This window comes from Pinus tabuliformis, chromosome 2_2 (genome assembly GCF_031772625.1).
Source record: "Pinus tabuliformis cultivar Carrire ecotype Pingquan chromosome 2_2, CPIR1, whole genome shotgun sequence".
Classification (NCBI taxonomy): domain Eukaryota; kingdom Viridiplantae; phylum Streptophyta; class Pinopsida; order Pinales; family Pinaceae; genus Pinus; species Pinus tabuliformis.
In genome coordinates this window covers 1,053,617,768-1,053,630,219 of record NC_142300.1, presented here as the reverse complement: position 1 = coordinate 1,053,630,219, position 12,452 = coordinate 1,053,617,768, and positions in this window count along the sequence as shown.

Genomic DNA, 12,452 nt, shown 5'->3' with positions numbered 1-12,452 from the left:
GCCTGCTCTAACTCTGCATTTGCTTTATAGATGACTAATATAGATGAAAATGTCGTGAATCTTATCAAGCACGTTGCAGATCCAGTTTGGCATTATCTTAATGTTCAGAACCGCAGAGTTCGTGGCCTCTTGGAAGGCTGCACATTTGATCATGAGGCACGAATGGATGCTCTACATTGCCATGTCCGTGAACGTGCGTTATCCTCAGGCTCAGCAAATCTTTCTCTGGCACAGGAAATTACAAGTGTGGATCCATGCTCACGTAATGTTGAACTTGGTCAAAACATTAAAATTACTCTTGATTTTTATGTGCAGTAGCATGGAGAAGGCGCGTAAACTGTTTGACAATATCAGCTTTAGAATTTTCTCTTATGGAATGTAGTGATTAAATGCCAAGTGTCAAGTGGTTTTTATAAGGATTTGATTGCCACAAGGCCGCCATTATTAGTGACACCGGGATAGAGATGTGGCATAAGAGCTGGAATTATGTTAACTGGTGTCGTTAAAACATGAGTGCGCATTGAATAAAAACAAGAGAAGGATGGCGCAATTCCTACGAAAGATACTATCAATTCAGGGTTTCTTGATCTGAACACTCCAAATAATCTTTGTTTGGAATTAATTTTTCAAATGATCTTCATAATCAAATGTCGATGACAGAGAGGAAAAATCGCTGCCGTAGAGACAAGGAAGCAAATGGCAGAGCTCGAAATAGACAAGTTTCCTCACTCAAGGTGGACTGTATTAATTTGATGTTGTCTTCTATAAACGTTGTAACCATGCCGGTTACATGCTCCAGCTGTTGGCTTAGAGAAGGAGGATTGTCATATAATTTCTGGCGCTCACTTAAAAGCCACGGTTCAAGAAAATAGCATTAGCAGAAGATGTGACATTGGGAAGCTCGAGATCCATCAGGTGTTTTGTCACCTTACCAATTTAACAGAAGAGTCCCAGGCCTCGATGATATCTCATTAAAGATAACTCATTATTGAGAGATACCAGATGGCTTTGTCGATCAAACCTGGTTTTTCACAGTCTCTTAATAATCTTGGTGTGGTCTACACTGTCTAGGGTAAAATGGATGCTGTTGCAAGCATGATTGAAAAGGCTATAATGGAAAATCCTGCATATACAGAAGCTTATAATAATCTAGGGATTTTGCACCGGGAGTAGCAGAGATAGTTGTGGATATGTCGGGGTTTCTCATACCCGGTTTTCTGCATTTGGGAGCTTCCAGATTCAGCGAGATTGTAGGTGGGTATATGTACCTTGGCACAGCGTTCACAAGTAAGCCATTGTTTTAACGTTCTAGGATGGGTTCCTACGTTTGTAGCATTGTTTGAAAATGGGGTTTATAGCATTGATAGAAAGGGTTTCCTTGATGCGGTTTAAATTCAGTGGGATTTCAATTGATCTCTTATATGCAAGGCCTTATTTTGTATTTTTCAAATGGTGAACCGTGAAGCCTAGAAAACAACAGATATTCAATTTTGTGAGGGGTTTAGAGGAAGACTGTGTTTTTTAAATCACACAGCAGTTTCGTAGCGCGCTACGAAACTGCTGTAGGTGATGATTTTAAACGCAGAGCAGCTATGTTGGTGAGATGATTGAGAAACTTGAAAGAGAGACACATGTCTATCAGTATAGCCTACAGCACATCCAAGATGTGGCAGTCCGCTCTATTTTGGTCGATTAAAGATAAAAGGTAAGCTCTTTTGGATTCGAATATGGTGAGGCAAATCAAAGACCGACAAACAGGAACAGTTTCCTATATTTCAGGGTGATGGAAAACATGTTATATTAAGGGCCAACAAGCAACTGCAGACACCTGTTCAGTTCACAAAGCATCCAGATCATAAAGCATATGGTGTTATGCGTGGTTATTAAAGGTATTAAAGAACTTGGAGTGTGCTCTTCAAATGGTAAAGAAAAGTGGAAGACAGGGACCATGAAAATAGGGTGTTCAGGTTTTCCAATTTATGAGTTATCTATACAGCTAGCACCCGAGGGTCAGCTCGTTCAGTGAATGTTCCTCAACATGTCTCAGCCACAACAGAAATTGTACAGCTGTCAAGGATCCAAGGAGAATCATGCATACGAGGAGATGGAGTTGGATTTGAAATATTTCTATGTATTTACAGCCCAACACTTCATGTATTTAATGAGTTGGTTTAGAAATAGATAAGGGTAATTAATGGTAGATCATCGAGTTCTCCCTTCATGCTTGTTGAGGAGACTCAAGATAGTGATAGTTTTGGGTTTTCCTATATATGGTGAAAACTAGGATGTAATAGGGGTTGGAGATTTTATACAAAAACAGAGTTTATTTGGGCCAATGTAAAGACTTATTACAGTAATAGTAAAATAGTGGTTGTTTCTTCTCAAGATTCTCAATGGATTATTTTGTTCAAATATGATGGTGGTTTATTCTCTTAATGTTCTTTTACAGCCTTGCTATAGCATAATCACTCAGAATTCATTTTTAATGCTCTGACTTCCTGTATGTTTGGCAAGCTGTGGTTTATGTGAAGTATGTTTGAACATCTAATGCAAAGAGCCTTGACTTCCATGAAATGACTGTGCTTTTGTTTACTAAATGTGTGAGACTCCATAGCCCAATGAAGACCAATTTGATATGTGTCCAACCAGCTTTGTTTTTATGAATGTGTGAAGAGTTAGCCATCTGTTGTTGTGAATGATTTTTATCAAAAGTTTGTGAGAGAGCCCTCTCTGACTAAGGAGGCTAATCCTTAGTCTAAAGTCTGGTTGAAAGAGTTACATGAAATCTTGCTTGGCTGCAGCCCTTAGTACTGATTTTGTGATAACATTTTGGTGCGTCTGCCGGGAGTCGATGATTATTTATTCCCGAAATTTAGAGGCTGAACTTCTGAAGGTAGCAGGAGCTCAGACATCTTTTTGAGGCTGCAAAACTACCTTGGCGACTCCACACAGCAAATAACAAATTAGAAGGTGACTCCACTGCTAGAAGATCAGTAGCTTGATGAAGTTTCAAGATGAGTTCCACTGCAAGAATGAATGCCAGGTATGCTCCTATGAATCGGTCTCATTTCCCTGGTTTTCCAAATCCTATGCCAAAGGTTGATTGGTTAGATGATCTTCCAATATTCAAAGATGAAAAGAAGGACAATGCTGCTCTTCATTTGGTTAGGTTTCATATGCATGTACGCAGTCTTAAGGTTCATTTCCCTGAGGATTGTCTCATGAGGATGTTTATGGCCACTTTAGAAGGAAAAGCATGGTCTTGGTATAAAAGTTTGGAGAATGGTTCATTATCTTCTCTTGCTGATTTCCATGACGAATTCTGTGAAATGTATAAAGAAGGTTATCCTTCCTTATTGATGCTTAAAGATTGCTGTAGCCATTCTTTAAGTCTTATTAAGTATTTAGAGGATGGTTATGATGATGATGAATTCACGGATGAAGAAATTTTAGAGGCTCTTCATAACAATGCATTTCAGCACCAAGAAGAAAGTATATCATCCCATGAAACGCAGCATGAGGAGTAGCAGGAGTTGACTTGTGAAAACCATGTTTCATCCCTTGATATGAATGAAGAGATGCAGCAGTATTCGGAAGATGAAATTGATTGCACACAGCAAGAAGAAGTGCTGGAACACAGCTTCTACGACCCTCAGGCAGAAGAAAAGCTTGCTCAATTTTGTAATTCCTTGCAGCAGCTTACTCCAAATAATAATTATAATAGTGAGGAAAATTCCATTGTTTGTTGGAATGATTCAGAAAAGCAGTTGGATAGCTTGTCAAATAGAAAAGTGGATAGCACATCAAAGGGGTCTTGTGTGGTTGAGAATCAGTGGCCTGAAAATGAAGAGTGTTATCATGATCATTATTTTCAGCAGCTTTCTATGGCAGAACATAAGGAGACAATGCTGGTTCCTTTCTCTTTCACGATTGAGGAACTTAACACTGTTGTTGAAGATCAGTTTGCACAGCCGGAAAGGTACAAGAAAAATCAAGCTGATCATGTATTCTGGGATCCTGTAGCTGACTACATGGAAGAGTTTCACTCTCAAGTTTTTCAATTTTCCTATAAAGATCAGAGACAATTCCAGTGGCAGCGGTCACCACCCCATCATATTGGCTCTGAATTCCGATGCAGTCAAAGGAATCAAGTATCAGATAAAACAGAGGATTCGCTACATTGGAAATTTCATATTGATTGAGCAGAAAGAAATTGAAATTGTTAGGGTAGGTAGGTATAGGTAAATGAAAATAAGCTCAAGGTCAACTGAGCATTTTTCATTAGAAGTAGTTTTCCTTCTCCTACAGTCATGCTGGTCAAGCAAATTTCTGTTTGTCAAATAAATTCTATAAGGCACTGAAGCTGCGAGTTCTTAGTGTACCACAAGGGCACACTATCCCAAGTGGAGCCACTGTTATCACTGAAAATGATGTTGCCAAAAATTTTTTTAGCCTAGCTTAAAGACAGGGTGTTTTCGCAGCGCCAGAATTCTTTTAGCAGCTTCGCAGCGCTACATGTTTAGGCGGTTTCGTAGCGCGCTACGAAATTGGGGATTGGCTCGAGCTTTCAGCAGAAGGTTCATTTACTAAATTTTGATGATAAGGTTCCTGCCCGAATGGTGCTTACTACTATTGACACTGTAGTGTTTAGAGCCACCCCAGAGCCTTTTTGGTTCATCACAAACAGTTGTTCAGTTGATTCCAGTCAAAGAAAATGTTAGAGAGCGCATTTCCTGGAGTTGATGTGGAACTTTCAAATTACCCCCCCACCATTATCGAAGCGCGTGCTCAGCAGGTTTGTGCCAGTGTTACAGATAGGCAGCATTGCGTTTATTACTGCAGGGGATCACATTTTTCCTAGACTGGGATACACAACACCTCTTCCTTGGTACTACTCTCTGAAACAGAAACGCTTTGGAGTTATCGCAACTACCTGGCTTCTTGGAAATGCATTGCAGTCGTTTCTTTAAGGCACAGGGGCTTTTGAAGTAATGTGTAATGGTGATCTTGTGTTTTCTAAGTTAAGAGAGAATAGGTTTCCAAGTGTTGGCAGCTCGTTGGGAGCAAAATATTAGCCTGCTCTAACTCTGCATTTGCTTTATAGATGACTGATATAGATGAAAATGTCGTGAATCTTATCAAGCACGTTGCAGATCCAGTTTGGAATTATCTTAATGTTCAGAACCGCAGAGTTCGTGGCCTCTTGGAAGGCTGCACATTTGATCATGAGGCACGAATGGATGCTCTACATTGCCATGTCCGTGAACGTGCGTTATCCTCAGGCTCAGCAAATCTTTCTCTGGCACAGGAAATTGCAAGTGTGGATCCATGCTCACGTAATGTTGAACTTGGTCAAAACATTAAAATTACTCTTGATTTTTATGTGCAGTAGCATGGAGAAGGCGTGTAAACTGTTTGACAATATCAGCTTTAGAATTTTCTCTTATGGAATGCAGTGATTAAATGCCAAGTGTCAAGTGGTTTTTATAAGGATTTGATTGCCACAAGGCCGCCATTATTAGTGACACCGGGATAGAGATGTGGCATAAGAGCTGGAATTATGTTAACTGGTGTCGTTAAAAGATGAGTGCGCATTGAATAAAAACAAAAGAAGGATGGCGCAATTCCTACGAAAGATACTATCAATTCAGGGTTTCTTGATCTGAACACTCCAAATAATCTTTGTTTGGCATTAATTTTTCAAATGATCTTCATAATCAAATGTCGATGACAGAGAGGAAAAATCGCTGCCGTAGAGACAAGGAAGCAAATGGCAGAGCTCGAAATAGACAAGTTTCCTCACTCAAGGTGGACTGTATTAATTTGATGTTGTCTTCTACAAACGTTGTAACCGTGCCGGTTACATGCTCCAGCTGTTGGCTTAGAGAAGGAGGATTGTCATATAATTTCTGGCACTCACTTAAAAGCCATGGTTCAAGAAAATAGCATTAGCAGAAGATGTGACATTGGGAAGCTCGAGATCCATCAGGTGTTTTGTCACCTTACCAATTTAACAGAAGAGTCCCAGGCCTCGATGATATCTCATTAAAGATAACTCATTGTTGAGAGCTACCAGATGGCTTTGTCGATCAAACCTGGTTTTTCACAGTCTCTTAATAATCTTGGTGTGGTCTACACTGTCTAGGGTAAAATGGATGCTGTTGCAAGCATGATTGAAAAGGCTATAATGGAAAATCCTGCATATACAGAAGCTTATAATAATCTAGGGATTTTGCACCGGGAGTAGCAGAGATAGTTGTGGATATGTCGGGGTTTCTCATACCCGGTTTTCTGCATTTGGGAGCTTCCAGATTCAGCGAGATTGTAGGTGGGTATATGTACCTTGGCACAACGTTCACAAGTAAGCCATTGTTTTAACGTTCTAGGATGGGTTCCTACGTTTGTAGCATTGTTTGAAAATGGGGTTTATAGCATTGATAGAAAGGATTTCCTTGATGCGGTTTAAATTCAGTGGGATTTCAATTGATCTCTTATATGCAAGGCCTTATTTTGTATTTTTCAAATGGTGAACCGTGAAGCCTAGAAAACAACAGATATTCAATTTTGTGAGGGGTTTAGAGGAAGACTGTGTTTTTTAAATCACACAGCAGTTTCGTAGCGCGCTACGAAACTGCTGTAGGTGATGATTTTAAACGCAGAGCAGCTATGTTGGTGAGATGATTGAGAAACTTGAAAGAGAGAAACATGTCTATCAGTATAGCCTACAGTGCATCCAAGATGTGGCAGTCCACTCTATTTTGGTCGATTAAAGATAAAAGGTAAGCTCTTTTGGATTCGAATATGGTGAGGCAAATCAAAGACCGACAAACAGGAACAGTTTCCTATATTTCAGGGTGATGGAAAACATGTTATATTAAGGGCCAACAAGCAACTGCAGACACCTGTTCAGTTCACAAAGCATCCAGATCATAAAGCATATGGTGTTATGCGTGGTTATTAAAGGTATTAAAGAACTTGGAGTGTGCTCTTTAAATGGTAAAGAAAAGTGGAAGACAGGGACCATGAAAATAGGGTGTTCAGGTTTGCCAATTTATGAGTTATCTATACAGCTAGCACCCGAGGGTCAACTCGTTTAGTGAATGTTCCTCAACATGTCTCATCCACAACAGAAATTGTACAGCTGTCAAGGATCCAAGGAGAATCATGCATATGAGGAGATGGAGTTGGATTTGAAATATTTCTATGTATTTACAGCCCAACACTTCATGTATTTAATGAGTTGGTTTAGAAATAGATAAGGGTAATTAATGGTAGATCATCGAGTTCTCCCTTCATGCTTGTTGAGGAGACTCAAGATAGTGATAGTTTTGGGGGTTTTCCTATATATGGTGAAAACTAGGATGTAATAGGGGTTGGAGATTTTATACAAAAACAGAGTTTATTTGGGCCAATGTAAAGACTTATTACAGTAATAGTAAAGCAGTGGTTGTTTCTTCTCAAGATTCTCAATGGATTATATTGTTCAAATATGATGGTGGTTTATTCTCTTAATGTTCTTTTACAGCCTTGTTATAGCATAATCACTCAGAATTCTTTTTTAATGCTCTGACTTCCTGTATGTTTGGCAAGCTGTGGTTTATGTGAAGTATGTTTGAACATCTAATGCAAAGAGCCTTGACTTCCATGAAATGACTGTGCTTTTGTTTACTAAATGTGTGAGACTCCATAGCCCAATGAAGACCAATTTGATATGTGTCCAACCAGCTTTGTTTTTATGAATGTGTGAAGAGTTAGCCATCTGTTGTTGTGAATGATTTTTATCAAAAGTCTGTGAGAGAGCCCTCTCTGACTAAGGAGGCTAATCCTTAGTCTAAAGTCTGGTTGAAAGAGTTACATGAAATCTTGCTTGGCTGCGGCCCTTAGTACTGATTTTGTGATAACATTTTGGTGCGTCTGCCGGGAGTCGATGATTATTTATTCCCGAAATTTAGAGGCTGAACTTCTGAAGGTAGCAGGAGCTTAGACATCTTTTTGAGGCTGCAAAACTACCTTGGCGACTCCACACAGCAAATAACAAATTAGAAGGTGACTCCACTGCTAGAAGATCAGTAGCTTGATGAAGTTTCAAGATGAGTTCCACTGCAAGAATGAATGCCAGGTATGCTCCTATGAATCGGTCTCATATCCCTGGTTTTCCAAATCCTATGCCAAAGGTTGATTGGTTAGATGATCTTCCAATATTCAAAGATGAAAAGAAGGACAATGCTGCTCTTCATTTGGTTAGGTTTCATATGCATGTACGCAGTCTTAAGGTTCATTTCCCTGAGGATTGTCTCATGAGGATGTTTATGGCCACTTTAGAAGGAAAAGCATGGTCTTGGTATAAAAGTTTGGAGAATGGTTCATTATCTTCTCTTGCTGATTTCCATGATGAATTCTGTGAAATGTATAAAGAAGGTTATCCTTCCTTATTGATGCTTAAAGATTGCTGTAGACATTCTTTAAGTCTTATTAAGTATTTAGAGGATGGTTATGATGATGATGAATTCACGGATGAAGAAATTTTAGAGGCTCTTCATAACAATGCATTTCAGCACCAAGAAGAAAGTATATCATCCCATGAAACGCAGCATGAGGAGCAGCAGGAGTTGACTTGTGAAAACCATGTTTCATCCCTTGATATGAATGAAGAGATGCAGCAGTATTCTGAAGATGAAATTGATTGCACACAGCAAGAAGAAGTGCTGGAAGACAGCTTCTACGACCCTCAGGCAGAGGAAAAGCTTGCTCAATTTTGTAATTCCTTGCAGCAGCTTACTCCAAATAATAATCATAATAGTGAGGAAAATTCCATTGTTTGTTGGAATGATTCAGAAAAGCAGTTGGATAGCTTGTCAAATAGAAAAGTGGATAGCACATCAAAGGGGTCTTGTGTGGTTGAGAATCAGTGGCCTGAAAATGAAGAGTGTTATCATGATCATTATTTTCAGCAACTTTCTATGGCAGAACATAAGGAGACAATGCTGGTTCCTTTCTCTTTCACGATTGAGGAACTTAACACTGTTGTTGAAGATCAGTTTGCACAGCCGGAAAGGTACAAGAAAAATCAAGCTGATCATGTATTCTGGGATCCTGTAGCTGACTACATGGAAGAGTTTCACTCTCAAGTTTTTCAATTTTCCTATAAAGATCAGAGACAATTCCAGTGGCAGCGGTCACCACCCCATCATATTGGCTCTGAATTCCGATGCAGTCAAAGGAATCGAGTTTCAGATAAAACAGAGGATTGGCTACATTGGAAATTTCATATTGATTGAGCAGAAAGAAATTGAAATTGTTAGGGTAGGTAGGTATAGGTAAATGCAAATAAGCTCAAGGTCAACTGAGCATTTTTCATTAGAAGTAGTTTTCCTTCTCCTACAGTCATGCTGGTCAAGCAAATTTCTGTTTGTCAAATAAATTCTATAAGGCACTGAAGCTGCGAGTTCTTAGTGTACCACAAGGGCACACTATCCAAAGTGGAGCCACTGTTATCACTGAAAATGCTGTTGCCAAAAATTTTTTTAGCCTAGCTTAAAGACAGGGTGTTTTCGCAGCGCCAGAATTCTTTTAGCAGCTTCGCAGCGCTACATGTTTAGGCGGTTTCGTAGCGCGCTACGAAATTGGGGATTGGCTCGAGCTTACAGCAGAAGGTTCATTTACTAAATTTTGATGATAAGGTTCCTGCCCGAATGGTGCTTACTACTATTGACACTGTAGTGTTTAGAGCCACCCCAGAGCCTTTTTGGTTCATCACAAACAGTTGTTCAGTTGATTCCAGTCAAAGAAAATGTTAGAGAGCGCATTTCCTGGAGTTGATGTGGAACTTTCAAATTACCCCCCCACCATTATCGAAGAGCGTGCTCAATAGGTTTGTGCCAGTGTTACAGATAGGCAGCATTGCGTTTATTACTGCAGGGGATCACATTTTTCCTAGACTGGGATACACAGCACCTCTTCCTTGGTACTACTCTCTGAAACAGAAACGCTTTGGAGTTATCGCAACTACCTGGCTTCTTGGAAATGCATTGCAGTCGTTTCTTTAAGGCACAGGGGCTTTTGAAGTAATGTGTAATGGTGATCTTGTGTTTTCTAAGTTAAGAGAGAATAGGTTTCCAAGTGTTGGCAGCTCGTTGGGAGCAAAATATTAGCCTGCTCTAACTCTGCATTTGCTTTATAGATGACTGATATAGATGAAAATGTCGTGAATCTTATCAAGCACATTGCAGATCCAGTTTGGCATTATCTTAATGTTCAGAACCGCAGAGTTCGTGGCCTCTTGGAAGGCTGCACATTTGATCATGAGGCACGAATGGATGCTCTACATTGCCATGTCCGTGAACGTGCGTTATCCTCAGGCTCAGCAAATCTTTCTCTGGCACAGGAAATTGCAAGTGTGGATCCATGCTCACGTAATGTTGAACTTGGTCAAAACATTAAAATTACTCTTGATTTTTATGTGCAGTAGCATGGAGAAGGCGCGTAAACTGTTTGACAATATCAGCTTTAGAATTTTCTCTTATGGAATGCAGTGATTAAATGCCAAGTGTCAAGTGGTTTTTATAAGGATTTGATTGCCACAAGGCCGCCATTATTAGTGACACCGGGATAGAGATGTGGCATAAGAGCTGGAATTATGTTAACTGGTGTCGTTAAAAGATGAGTGCGCATTGAATAAAAACAAAAGAAGGATGGCGCAATTCCTACGAAAGATACTATCAATTCAGGGTTTCTTGATCTGAACACTCCAAATAATCTTTGTTTGGCATTAATTTTTCAAATGATCTTCATAATCAAATGTCGATGACAGAGAGGAAAAATCGCTGCCGTAGAGACAAGGAAGCAAATGGCAGAGCTCGAAATAGACAAGTTTCCTCAGTCAAGGTGGACTGTATTAATTTGATGTTGTCTTCTACAAACGTTGTAACCGTGCCGGTTACATGCTCCAGCTGTTGGCTTAGAGAAGGAGGATTGTCATATAATTTCTGGCGCTCACTTAAAAGCCACGGTTCAAGAAAATAGCATTAGCAGAAGATGTGACATTGGGAAGCTCGAGATCCATCAGGTGTTTTGTCACCTTACCAATTTAACAGAAGAGTCCCAGGCCTCGATGATATCTCATTAAAGATAACTCATTGTTGAGAGCTACCAGATGGCTTTGTCGATCAAACCTGGTTTTTCACAGTCTCTTAATAATCTTGGTGTGGTCTACACTGTCTAGGGTAAAATGGATGCTGTTGCAAGCATGATTGAAAAGGCTATAATGGAAAATCCTGCATATACAGAAGCTTATAATAATCTAGGGATTTTGCACCGGGAGTAGCAGAGATAGTTGTGGATATGTCGGGGTTTCTCATACCCGGTTTTCTGCATTTGGGAGCTTCCAGATTCAGCGAGATTGTAGGTGGGTATATGTACCTTGGCACAGCGTTCACAAGTAAGCCATTGTTTTAACGTTCTAGGATGGGTTCCTACGTTTGTAGCATTGTTTGAAAATGGGGTTTATAGCATTGATAGAAAGGGTTTCCTTGATGCGGTTTAAATTCAGTGGGATTTCAATTGATCTCTTATATGCAAGGCCTTATTTTGTATTTTTCAAATGGTGAACCGTGAAGCCTAGAAAACAACAGATATTCAATTTTGTGAGGGGTTTAGAGGAAGACTGTGTTTTTTAAATCACACAGCAGTTTCGTAGCGCGCTACGAAACTGCTGTAGGTGATGATTTTAAACGCAGAGCAGCTATGTTGGTGAGATGATTGAGAAACTTGAAAGAGAGACACATGTCTATCAGTATAGCCTACAGCACATCCAAGATGTGGCAGTCCGCTCTATTTTGGTCGATTAAAGATAAAAGGTAAGCTCTTTTGGATTCGAATATGGTGAGGCAAATCAAAGACCGACAAACAGGAATAGTTTCCTATATTTCAGGGTGATGGAAAACATGTTATGTTAAGGGCCAACAAGCAACTGCAGACACCTGTTCAGTTCACAAAGCATCCAGATCATAAAGCATATGGTGTTATGCGTGGTTATTAAAGGTGTTAAAGAACTTGGAGTGTGCTCTTTAAATGGTAAAGAAAAGTGGAAGACAGGGACCATGAAAATAGGGTGTTCAGGTTTGCCAATTTATGAGTTATCTATACAGCTAGCACCCGAGGGTCAGCTCGTTCAGTGAATGTTCCTCAACATGTCTCAGCCACAACAGAAATTGTACAGCTGTCAAGGATCCAAGGAGAATCATGCATACGAGGAGATGGAGTTGGATTTGAAATATTTCTATGTATTTACAGCCCAACACTTCATGTATTTAATGAGTTGGTTTAGAAATAGATAAGGGTAATTAATGGTAGATCATCGAGTTCTCCCTTCATGCTTGTTGAGGAGACTCAAGATAGTGATAGTTTTGGGGGTTTTCCTATATATGGTGAAAACTAGGATGTAATAGGGGTTG